Raw genomic sequence first — 13,416 nt, 5'->3', positions numbered from 1 at the left:
AATGGTAGCAACTGTCCGAGAAAGTGTGACATGAGATGTGAACACTCTGCAACATATCGATGCCGAAAGGCTTGGATGTGGAAGAAAACTTTTAAAGAGCAGGGCGATATACTTTACTGCATCTTGCGCCATGCAGAATCACCATCTTAATCATGTGGTGCTCGAGCTTCAAAGTGTGCTGTCTGAATGAATTGGGCAGATATACTTTGAGCAATTTCATGAAAATTACTTGTGCATTTTACAAAGCATTACATGTAGCTGCTTGACTTCGGGAAAACTGCTGCAGCAGCAGAAACATGAGGCGCTCGAAATCCATCTGACAGTTCTCGCGCTAGCATATTTGCTTATATATATATAGGTCATGTATTTATGGCGTGCTAGTCTTGTGATCACTTACGCTTACATTACGCTACTATAGCTAAGTTATGAAGAGTCACGTCATATAGGCACCTTGGTATGAAATAGATGTAAGGAGATCAAGAACACAATGCTTCTTTGAAGAAAGCGGATAATTTTATTCTAGCTATGCATGTTGATCGTGGTGCTGCCCTATTTTCGCAAGCACCAAGATCACTTACGTACATTGGCATCCCATTAACCGGGAGGTGGTAGGCGCTTCTTTGCATTCCATCTAGGGCTTTGTTTACTTCCCTGTCATTACTGGTAGAATCTCAGGTTCTCTTGGCTATTACTGAACCTTGCAATATCGTCCTGCGTGTCTCGGCTCTGTACAGTACTACGTAGAACTCTTACGTCACCTCAGCTATCCTATCTATACTGGATATGACCTTGCCTCTCTTGTCCCTTAATTTATACATCTCATTTTCGATTGTGATAAGTTTTGTCTTCACAGCTTTTGAGCATTCTTACACTTCCTACAAGATGCTCAAATACCTTTATGCCATACCTTTTTATGGTGGCTACCTTACCCCTAATCATTAATCATTAGATTAACTTCGAAAGCTACGCCACCTTTGTATTCTGTGCTGCACGTGTGGTTTTCATGTTATGACCTGTCTTAAAGCAGTTTCTTCTCTCCTGGAAAAGCTGGCAGTGTCCTGTTCACTGACTTTACTGCAGCTTTGATTGAACAACGATAATGATGATATTCTTAAATTCTTGTTCATTGCATCAACGCTAACACTGGTTTTCTCGGTTAGAGCCGCCAATCTATTCTAAAGGCCCGATAACCACTGCGCTTTAAGGGCAACTGACTGAATTCCAAGGGAAGGCAAACGCGGGAGAGGTAGACAGAAAATTAGGTGGGTACAGGGAACTCACAAGTTCGCTGGTATAAAGCACAATGTTGGGTTTATTGGCGAAACAGGGAGGGACATCTTCCCTCCAAGAGGCTTAGTTAGGCTGATGATGACAATTATAGAAACCTACTATAGGCAACTCTGTAAGCCAAGCTTCACATGATCTGTCTGACAGGGAACTTGATTTTCTCTGCGAGGTGTTTTCATGGATTCCTCTTGCATTAAGAAGACGGCGGTGGCAATCTATGTCACGTGTGAGCTACAGAGCCATGCACTCAGTGAAGTGTGCTCTGGATACGTTTGGCGTTACAAAATACCTATTTTAGTAAACAAGAGGGCTGGGAAGAAGCCACAAGAAGCGGCGATCTCCATAAACAACTGAGCGCTGTTCAAAAGGCCCGCAAACGGGTGAAGGACCAAGATCTTCCGGCTTCTACGTGGGCAAGGCCCCGACCGACCAACCGACCGACCAACCAACAGAGTCATGTGTTCCGGCATGTTGCGTACACGCATCTGTAATTTGCAATAAGCAGTTCACTTGCTAGGCAGCACTCGCCACGTACGTTTTTCTTTTTGCTATCAATCTGCTCATTTTGTTATGGGCTGTTGCACTGAAATAAGAACCGATACGAACTGTCCCAAGTTACCGTTTTAATGAGATCAATTTCTTGCTTCTCTGTAACTTTCATATATCTGAATTTTGATATTATTGTTTCTTATTTTGTCATGTAGGAGCTGACGTATGACAACGTTCAAGAAGGAGAGGCGCCTCCTGATTGGTGAGTTTCTGAATAAGTATTATATTGCTAGTGTACCTATTCTTCGTCACACATTTCCCGAAATTACTATTCACTAAAGGGACATGGCCGCAGCTTCCAGTGAACAAGTGATTGAGAGCAAAAATTATGCCAAACGGAAGGAAACACTTCTATACACGACCCTAGTTCTTCGAAAGAGACAGAAGTCAAGTTCGAAAAGAAAAGAAGGTTAATTTAATGAAGGCTGCAGGTAATAATCGTAACCAGTATGCAGGTAATAATCATGACCAGTATGCCTAAAACAGTTAAGAAAGAAAAAAAAGACCTTATCCGAATTACCTGCCGGTGAGGCGCAACACCTACCTTTCCGAATGGACAGCGCATAAATGCGAAACTTGTGGCTAATTTTTGTTTAATAATCGGTATAACTCAAAAGTTAAACATGTATTCACAGAAGTACATGAGCCTTTTTTTAAAGAATAAACACAATAAACAAAGCGTTTATTGTGCTTTGTTTCGCTACAATGGCGAAAGAATTAATGTTACAGCAACAAATTACAAAGTCACGCGAAGAAACGCAAGAAGTTCGAAACTTAAAGCGCACACGTTAACAGAAAGAACGCACAAAATGAGTATACGCAGGACGAGCGTGGACTAACAGCTGTCACAGTTCGACAGAAAGGCGCGTAAAACGGAGGCACAAGGATACGCAGAACGAGTGCAAGAAATCGTCACAATCATGCTCATTTCGCAAATGCAGCCGCGGCAGCGAGCGAAGTGCCCTCCACACTCTCTCAAATGAGGAGACATTAGCGCGCGCGTATAGGAGAGATCACGCTCCGTGGAGGCGGCTCTCTCCAAAACGCGAGGCGACAACCGTTAGAGTGGGCCCAACGCGCGCTCTTCGGGCCATCTCGCTAGTGATGACGAAAAGACGCTGAAGTTATGAAGTTCTGAACATTTCGAAACGATATATGGCTTGCCATTAGCTCTCTCGACGATGTATGCTTTGTGGTCAAGCGATTGGCGCCGCTCACTTCGGTTCGCGAAATCGCGAGTTCTACGCCCCACAATAGAGTTTCTCCTTATCTTTTTTAACGCGACCGCATTAGGGAGCTCGTTTCGCTGAAATTCCGGCGTTGGCGTCGTTGTCAGCGTCGGCTTCATTAACTGTGAGCAAAAAATCATGATCTTTGCGTGGCCAAAAAATTGAGAAAGATGCAAATAGATAAATAATCGAAAATTCTGCGTCTGAGAGGGGATCAAACCCGGGTTGTTTGCGTGGCAACAATGTGTTCCACCGCTCAGCCATGCTTTTTTTTTGTTTTTTGGCTGAACTGCTCACACGGGGGGACATGATTAATATATTACAATACGCAAAAAACATGACAGAACAATTGCTATGGCCGTCAAGCACTGCTAAAGCACATCATGACTTAAAATTCCTTCATGGTAACTACTTTCACTCATTCCAACCATGAAGAAACATATCAATTTAATCTTACAACCTCGAGAAATATTCATATACTTTTTTTTAAATTACTGTCTTGTTGGTCTCCTGTCAGAGTCACAATGAAATCTATTCATTCGAGAGCGCCATATACTGGGCAAGGCAGTCATCTTGATTAAAATCAAAAGGTAATCAATCACCACTCTCGATTGCTAAGTACCTGATTCCATGAGAGGATAACGGAAATTCTTTCTCAGCTGTCTCGAGTAAAAGATTTCAAAGGCATACCAAAAGTGTACCCTTTTCCCATTAGTGTAGGAAAACGTGGTCAATTGTTTCCGGTTAGTTAGAAGTTAGAAAATCAGATCCTCATGGCATATAAAAACCACGCTCCTCTAGAAAGATTCTCAGAGGGAGTGTTCCGGTGTGAAATTAAAAAAAAAAGAACGTTCTTGCATTTGGAGCTACCCGCACTTTTGAAATTCGTTTAGGCGCGCCTCTGCTTGTGACTACAGTGGAAATATGTTCCTCTGCTTGGAAATGCAGTCCTGTATACATTTATCACAATAAAACATGAAGTATGGCCGTAATAATGCATGGTACAAGCGTAGATTGCCAACGGGTATCAGGATATGAGATTACTTCATATTTCAAGCCAGTCTTTCAATTCCAGGAATACAGAAAAAATCAAATTTACCTCCGTTAGCCCTAAAACAATTGAGCTTGCACGTCCTGCACGAACTGTACAACCGCGTGCACATATACACCGATGGTTCAACCACAGCGTCTGGTTCTGGCGGTGCGGTGGTGATTCCAGCTAGAGGAATCACTCTGCGAATCAAGCTGCCACACATCACTACGTCTACGGCGGCAGAACTTGCGGCTTTGTAGCAAGAGTACATCAAATCTCAGTGTGCATCAAATCTCAGAGACTGAGTAAATAGGCTGCGTTTTCCGACTCGAAACCGGCCCTATAGAGCATGCAGTCAGTCCTTCGATGAGGTTGCTATGAACAGTTAACTTACGAGGTTGTCAAGCTTCTTCACCACGTCCAAGAAACAGGCCACGAGGTCAAGTTTCAGTGGCTACCTGGCCATTGTGGGATCAGTGGCAATGATTCCGCAGACAACGCGGCTTGCACATCGCACCAAGATGAGCACATCTTTCCGATTCCTTTGTCAAGGACTGACGCTGCAAAGCAACTTCGTCACCTGTCACGTAGTCTGTGTCTGCTGGAGTGGAACACCCCAAGCATAAGACATACGAGACTATACCAAATAAACCCTCGATTGCCCTCGATTTGCCTCTGAAAGACAGAAACTTTCGGGCGCATTGCGACAATTGTACGATCGGCCACTCTCTATGCAGGTGCTACTGGAACACCGTCCTCGCCTTTTGTCGGCTCAAAAAGCAGTCAAAGCTGTCTTGTGCTTTTTGAGGGCTACAGACCTACGTGACCACCTTTAGCTTTTGTGTAGTACCACCACGGCATACGCGTCAGCCAAGTGACTGACAATCCTTTTTTTCTCTATCTCTCTTTCTCTTCTCTTTCCTCTCTATCTCATCTTTATTCCCCCCTTCCCATTCCCCAGCGTAGCGTAGCGAACCGGGCATGTGCCTGGTTAACCTCTCTGCTTTCTCTCTTGTTGTTCATCTCTCCCCTCAAGCCAGTCACCTACTACAAAAGGCACACCCGATACTGCACCCTTAAGGTTACCTAGTGGGTGCCATAACAAGCTCGAAAAGATTTCATACACTAAGTGCTTGAAGTACGCACTAGGAACAGAATATTATTATCACGTTCAATTCTTATGATTGAAGCTCAAGAGTGCCTTTTTTTTTCTTTGTACTCTGTCAGCATATAATTTACAACGTCATATCTGTGGCGTAAATACGTCAGTGAAGCCGCAGTGGACCCTTGCATAAAACACATGCGTCTTAAAAAAGTATTCTGTATTGACGGTGTTGCGCCGACTAACATGAAAATGTTGCTGAAAATTTTTAAAAATAGTGTGCTCCGCTCTCATTGATTAGTTCGCGGCTGTCCAGCAGGCAAGCGAAGAGGCAGGCAGGCTGGACTTGCCGGTCCCTACGGGGGACTGAGATGGGTACGTGGCCCAGTCGCATTTCGCAGGACAAACGTTATTTTCCGTCCTTCGTTTTCTTGAGTAAGAGCTACCATTTACGTAACTGTATATGCGTCTTAGGGCATATCTCTCTCACTTTCTCACTAAAAGACAAGAATTGATCGCAATAGAAATAAAGGTGAAACTGGCTTAGTTCTGCATGTTGAGAAAACGCACTCCCCACGGCGAAGCCCCCCGTCGACATCTGTATTGCAACACTGACCCTGATCCCCCCCCCCCCCGATGATGAGGGCATTATTCCTCGTCTTCACAGTTTTCAAAACCCTCCCCTCCCTCACAGTGGCACATGACGCATGGCAATAAAGAGCACTGAAACACGTTTGGGTTTTTAGTACGCAATGTTCGCCTAGATTTGAGTTACAAGTAAGTCCTAGAAGCGTCATCTGAATCTCCTTCTGCACTTGGCCTTCCAGCGATGTTTCCCACGCTTGCGCCGCGCTTGTGCTACTTAACGTGTTGACCGTGATGTACTAGCGCTGTTGGCAAGCCAGTTTCTTGGTTTCTTGAGCATGAAAACTCAAACAGAAGTCGTTTCTCCAAGGCTCCCATGCCACCATTTCTCAGGAAGTTCTTCCTTGGCTTTCTCTTCCTGACTGCAATTACCTTGTAAGCGTCGGCCTTCTTACTATGACATCATCTGGTAATTCTCATTCGCTGTTATGACGCTCTCTGGGCATTTGGCAATTTCGTGTAAGTAAGCTGCGCTGTACACATTGTCTTCAAGCTTGGCTTCTGCAGCTTTCTCGAAGACCAGAAGCTATGAGGTGTGCCATGGGGGGGGGGGGGGGGTGTTACGGGTAGTCATGGTTGTTTCTTTTTTTTTCTCTTTAACTTGTATCGATTGTGATTTGATTCCTTCGGTGACATGTAAGCAGCGAATGGAACCCTGCCGAACAAGTGACATTGCCATTTTCGGTGAGTGCTCATCCGTGCTATCTGAGAGATAATCTTCTGTATTTCCGAAGGCTTTCCACTGTTCCATCGGAACAATCTCTTCCCCCGCAAACGCCCGAGTTCTTGCTGCTGTCATGGCATTATCTTGACGGGTATCCCACGTTGATGGGAGCTCTGGAGGCATCGAAAATACCCTGTTAAGCTGCGCTCATCTATCAGTGTTGATCTTTCTGATCGTAACAACTGTAGTGGGAACACTTGTTTTTCTAGTTCCAGTGTGTTGCGCTGTTTGTCGTGATGTCGTGTTATCAAGCTCTTGTTCATCAATGTCACCATTGAGGAAGCATAGGATAGATGGTAGTGCTATAGAACAAGGTAGTATTCTTGTTTCCATTTCATTTAATTTAATTTTATTTATTACACCTTAAAGGTCCGAAGGCATTACATAAGCGCGGGAGGGGGCACACACAGGTTGCTAAACACACAAGTTCTGCTTAGGTTCTTATCCGTTCTTTCATTGATTGTAGGAGAGCTTGCCGAACTTTTAATGTATCCTCGATCTTAGATTCCACTCTCATCTTTGCTAGATGAATCTGGTGCTAAAAACTATCGGCTTCCTTCATCTCCACTTCCAAATTATAATTGTCAACTGCGTCTTCTACCATGTTGCCAATTTCTCTGAGAATATCATATTTGTCCATCGTATTTTGGAAAAAAATGCCTCAACTTCCTTAATGGTGGGCTCAAGACGTTCGATGTTTGCGATGACTTGCGTGAGGGCTTTACGTACTTGACTCCACCTTCCGAATAAGACCACCTTGGTGCAGTCCTGTGTCGAAAACGTGAGAAATCACTGGTCAGCCACGTCACGAGACGAAGTCGGAGTCAACATGGAATCCATTTCAGAAGATTCGCATACCGAATATCCGGCCATGGTCGAGATGTCATGTTCCACGATTTGAGCAACTGGTATGGTTATGCTTCGCACTTCAGCTTTACCTACGGTGACTTCGCAAAACTCCTAGTGGCTACGTATATGCGGTGGAAATTTGTGCTGCGAACTCCATCTCACCTCCGAAAGCCCTTTATTTTGGGTTTCATGGCTACGAAATGTTGAGAAAAGGACGCGCTGCCGTCCCCATGGCGAACCTTCCATCGACATTTTCTTTATACTAACACTGACCCTTCTTGATACTAACACTCACCCTAATTTCCCCCAATGATGATGGCGTTACTGCTTTTCTAACTACACAGTTTTCAACGCTGCAGAACGCTCCAATTTCCACCAGCTTTGCACTTGATTTTTAGTAAAACTTTCTTGTTTAGAAAAAAAAGCTCCGAGCTTTCGCGAGGGTACCTCATTCGTATTTGCAGTTCAGTGGCTAAGGGATGGGGATGCGCCAGAAAGAAGCAGTTAAATATTAAAATAAAATAAAGAAACGTATGCACTAGACTAAAGCTAACGTCTTCTGGAAAAAAGAAAGAAAGCTGAAAAAGCACATCCCAGCTCTCATCGTATATATGCTAACGAAGTGATCTGCTCTCCGCGAAACCTCCACCATTCTAGCAATTTGCCTTTCCGTGCTGCTCGCGTTACAACCGTTGTAATGAACCCTGCTCTCCGTGGTACTTAGGATAAGTCGGAAACAACGCTTTAATGCAAATGATGCGGCTGCAGCTTCCCGAAAGAAGGCAAGCTGATAGCCAAGCTAAAGCCGCGCTCAGCCGTGGCTAGCTGAATGATTACTCATTTTGCTGTTTGTCCGCAGCTCTTCCTCCACCGTCGCGACTGCTTCCGATGTGGTTCACAGGAGCGCTTTTTCTCATAGTGGTCTTGCTAACTGCACGCAGCGTGGTGGAGCCACGGGACGCCTCAATCAATCGCCGGCAACCAAGCGTCTTTAGGAAATACGTAAAGCCTAAAGTTACTCTACAGTGAATATTTCTGGAGTCCTTGCACTCACGAGACGCCACCTACGGGCGAATTCACAACGACAGATCAACGAAGTGCCGTCAAAGTTCTGTCTTTATGCTGCTTGGTGCAATCCTTAGGTTTCGCTGCACTGCATGGTACTAAAAAACCAGTGTTTAGTCTAGAGGTCGATCGAAGCCAAGTTGTGGAATCAAAATGAAATGAATCACTAAAATAAAGCTGTTCGAGATGCAATGTTTTCTGTGCGATGAGGCATTTTGTAGCCATGGCTCATGAATTTTGTTCACTGAAGAAAGAAAATTAAAAAAATAAAATGTTATGCACTTGGTTGAGAATAACACAGCTGGATTCCACCAAATTAAGTAAGCCCGGCTATTCATCTGTTCTGAAGGACACTTCCAAAATGGCGTAGACAGGGCGCTATGTATAATGAGTGCTCTGAACGCAACAGAGCAGTACTTCAGAATTCACATAGGGTGTGCGTCTCTACAATGCACTTTGCATTGAATGCGAAACTAATTGGCCCAACACTTTGCAGAAAATAAGTAAGCATTTGTCTGTTTTAGAGAGAGCAGTGCATTATTCAGTTATTTCAATTCGAGACAATGTTTATTAAAAATATCAGTTTGGTTTTTGCAGAAGCATTGTTTGACAGATATGTATTGGGAGCGATGAGCTATAGGACGAAAAGACAATTTATCATATCTAAAGTATAAACTACATATACACGCCTTAAGCTGCCTAAAAGAAATTGTATTATGAACGTTGGCGTTATAAAATGCCGATAAACGCGTGAGCTAGTTGATGAAAGCCAGATATTTGGCGAGGGGGACAGGCGAAATCAAAGGGCGCGCTCCGGACGTGTCCGAAGCACTGGCAGCTCAGGTGCCAAACATGGTTTTTGAAAATGAAGAATGGTGAAAAGAATATCGCCATATCCCCGAAGTGAATGATGATGAGTGGGCGAACCTCCGAAGGTAAATGATGAGTGGGTGAAGTGACGCTCATCGCGGGACTTCGCGTGCCACCAAAGAGTATTTGAAAGTAGAGCGCACTGTGTGATCACTGTGATCTTCACTGGAGGGGGCAAACTCCCGCTGTAGGACGGCCATGACGTTGGCGCGGGATTGCTGGAGATGACGATAAAATATTATCCAACCACAAACGGTCACAAACCTTTTAGCTGTGGCTGAAACTGCGACCTAGAAAGTCGCACCTATAAAGCGTGCATGGGTGCCACCAACCTCTGATAGATTGCTTCAGGTGTTTGGCTCTAGCAACCCTAAATCTTACCCTCAGGATCCGCTTGCTGGCATTTCCGTGCCGCCGCCGCGGGCTCCCAGCTCCGGGTCCGTTTGTCCTTGTGCGTGTTTCACCGCCGTTGCACGAGGCCTCAAAGCCTTTCAATCGGCTTGTCGTTGTTGACGGTAGAGCCCGAGCCGCTTCGGCTACTCGATATCTCACCTCAGAGTCTTGACGGTGAGCCCATGCTGTAACCGCCTTGTTATACCCCTGTCACACGGGCACCCGTGAAGACCGTTTAACTCCCTCGTCTTTACGACAACGACGATGCGGTCGGTGTCACACGGCCACCCTTACGCAAACGAAGGTGAACGGAGCATTTCGCAAAGGACGTTCCACGATTTCCCTTCGCAGCGAAACGAGGTACTCTCGTCCCCAGCAGTCTAGAGGTCAGAGAAAAATTTCGAGCACTAAGTGGCCGCCGTGAAAAATAATACATTTCGGCAATATTAAACGTTCTTTCGTTGTAGTACTCATTCACAACGCGTGTTTGTTTACATATATTTACGCCCGCCAGAGTTTACTTACTCTCAACACCGATTCCCTACACACCGTGCCTTGTGAGTCGGGCCGGCCGGCGCCAACCGATCAACGTCATTACCAGCGCAATATCGCACCACTTCCTCACGTCGTCCGCTGTGTCACTCATGGCTGAAGAACACAAAATGTGTGCTCACGAGGCAAGGAAGCATAAGAACTTTTGTACCGGGCATGTACACAGACAATAAAACAACTAAAAGCACAATGTGGCCAGCGTCACTAGCAGCATTGCTACATTTAGCAAATGCGTTTTTATTTGAAATTACTTTTAATAGTTTGTTAGTCGCTTACCTACTTAATAGTGGTTTTTGTAAAAACCGCATAACGAGGATTCACAAAAAATCAATAGGGATCAAATTAGAATACTTTTCCGAAAATCAAACAGCGCCAGCTGATCCCCCTCGCGGCAACTGTTACAACCTTGTCATTGCCGTGTGACACTGCCACAACTCCTTTTCCGTCGAACCCCCTAAAGGAGTATTACGTTGACGGTGTTCAACGGAGTTTGGTGGTGGCCGTGTGACAGGGGTATAAGACCTCTGCTCCACCACCTTGTCTTCTTCATTCAAATTTATGTTATCGAAGCGCACACACAGACGATTGTCGAGAGAGAGAGAGGGGTAGATAGCGCGTTCGGTCGCACGCAGGAGTGGCGAGTGGGTCTGGAGCGAGCGCCGCAGAGCCATCTAGTGGGCGTTAGAGTAAATGCCGCTGGCTGCGACGCGACAACCGACAAGCCTCTACTTTGTTATTGAAATGGGAAGCATCGTGAAACAAACGAAATCTGTTGGTTTACAGGCTGACAAACGCGTGCTTGAGCGTAAACAACACATGTACAGCTTTACGCGTTCGCCAAGTGAGAATTTTGTGCCTCTTATGATTGAAAATAATGTGTTGACAATGCTTTTAGGCATTATGACATGTTTGCGCTTGATATGATCCATAAATAATCAACAAAATACAAGATCTCCAGCTAATTTTTTATGCAAACATAACTAGCACCTTCACTTTCGGTTTCGCAGGTAATTGGTGGTGTAACATTTGCACTTATATCTTCTGAAATAAACTACATAGATGGAAGGTTTATGCAGCAAAATGACAGGCGAAACAATCCGCATTCAAGAAAACCAAAATTGAAAAAATGACATTTGGAGAAAAAAGTCGTTTTCAGGAGCGTAGTTCTTAAGGCTTAATTGGGCTGAGCGTCTCGTCGTAATCGCATGTAGTTACCTCTTGTTAGTTCTTGAACTGGCCGTAGAAGGTGGTACTTGTGCATATAACGAAATGCATATACGCTGAGAAATGCCAATGGTACGATACTAGAGGACATGATAAAATCACAGCATATCTGTGCAGTGAATGATGAGTGGGGCGAAACATCCGTCAGTCCATCCGCGCTTCCCTCCGTCCTTTCGTTCTTGCTTCCATCCATCCATGCGTCTGTCCATCTGTTTGTGCGTCCGTCCGTCCGTGCGTCGAACAGACAGACAAAATACAGACGGATGCGGCCAGCGGAATATTCATGGTTTGCCGATAAAAAGTATGACACGCCCCAGGCGGCGGTGGCTTGCGCTGGAAGATGGAACCCCCATGTGCCAGTGCGCGAGAAAATAGGAATGAAGTCACATGAAGACGTAGGTGATCGTGTGTTCGTCGCCGGCACCGTACGTTAGGGGGCGCGGTGTAGTAAAATAAAAGCCTTATTGCCGCACGTGCGCGTTCAGGATGTCGGCGGATGGACAAGGCTGCTGAGCGGCGCGCGCTGGATGACGGAACCTCGATGTGTGAGCGCGCGAGGCAGAAGCGTGCCGTGAAGTTGCGCGGCGGCGCCCACAAGATTCCGGTGTACGAGAACAAGAGGCCGAAGCGGCGCGCCAGCGGCGTGTGGACCCAGCTTTGCCCCACTCTCCATCACTCACCTCGTGGATATGCTGTCATTTTTCTCCTCTCGTCCTCATACCTTAAAAAAAAAGACCCTACGTAGGTGTGCTACCGGTGCAACGTGAATTGTGAATACAGTGCTGGATATATAATTTAAGAACAAAGCAATAAAAACGACACGTGTACTCCTACAAGAGAGACGCCGTGTCGGTTTAACGTCAGTTGTTGTTCCAGGTTTGGCTGGGCCATTGCAATTGCCTAATATACATTATATTTGCGTTCCTTTGATTAAGCAAGCTATATTCAATCGTTATTCGACCCTAAACAAATATGCTAATGAAAGTGGCATATAATGCCATTAGAGCACATGACCGTACCGTAATGTGCTCTTTGTTTTAATAGTTTTGACGTCAGTGCTCTAATGTGTGTACTTACGTTACTTCCGAGCACAAGTAACTTTATGAGCGCCCGTGTCGTCGACGTTTCTGTTGAAACAACGATTTGCACACAGCTGCTCCTTTTGCAAAAACACATCGCTCCCACTAGCGACGCTTGCTCAAAGCCATAAAATGACGCATAGACTTGCGGCTATTTCGCAAAAGACTGGTTGCAACACGACCTGAGATCTGCGAAATTGTTTATTATGTGTTCGTTGACGCCCCCTTTGCGCGGCAATTCATGATATGCCGTGACTACGTATTTGTTAAGAACATCAGCTATCACAATAGTTCAATCATGATCGGGGACGTTAGTCGTCATCGTCGAGGTGGCTGGGCTTGAATATGTAATGTGACACCTCCCCCTAGTTTTTTTTTTTTTTTTTTTTTTGCTCGATGACTGTAACCGATGCAGAAGTCGACTGTCCCGCAAAAAGTTCAATATGAACCATGCCACGCCAAATGCCTAACTTATATTGGGCGACAATTTATGATATATTCGAAAGGACTCCTGTCTAGTTATTGCAATGAAAACAGTTAATTGCTTGAATATTTCGGGGAGAAAGATTTTTGGTGAAAGGGCAGCCTCTGAATTACGCGGAGAGTCGTCTGGGTGTTTTGTGTGAGAAAATTTATTCTGAAGGTGTCGTTTCTCGTTTGAACACCAAATTTAGTTTCTGAATTAACAAAAGGTGTTTCTGTGATGTGCTTCAAGCTCTATAATATTGCTGCTGTTTTTCCGCGCTCGCATATTGTTCTATATTTCTGTTTTTTCTGCAATAATGTGCCATGCATGAATTTCTGCGAGATGTATG

General features: G+C 45.0%; 1 protein-coding gene across 6 annotated transcripts in view; it reads left to right on the top strand.

Annotated features, from left to right (window-relative positions):
- The window catches only part of LOC119171634 (Sex peptide receptor), a 239,765-nt gene that overhangs the window by 179,126 nt on the left and 47,223 nt on the right, over positions 1–13,416 (top strand). For all 6 annotated transcript variants that reach the window (XM_075892198.1, XM_075892199.1, XM_037422421.2 and 3 more), the window contains one exon: positions 1,992–2,038. The gene's annotated coding sequence lies outside the window, so the exon portion shown is untranslated. The remainder of the gene's footprint in view (positions 1–1,991; positions 2,039–13,416) is intronic.

The sequence above is a fragment of the Rhipicephalus microplus genome, chromosome 4 (assembly GCF_043290135.1).
Source record: "Rhipicephalus microplus isolate Deutch F79 chromosome 4, USDA_Rmic, whole genome shotgun sequence".
NCBI classification, from domain to species: Eukaryota; Metazoa; Arthropoda; class Arachnida; order Ixodida; family Ixodidae; genus Rhipicephalus; species Rhipicephalus microplus.
This window is presented reverse-complemented; position numbering and strand designations above follow the sequence as displayed.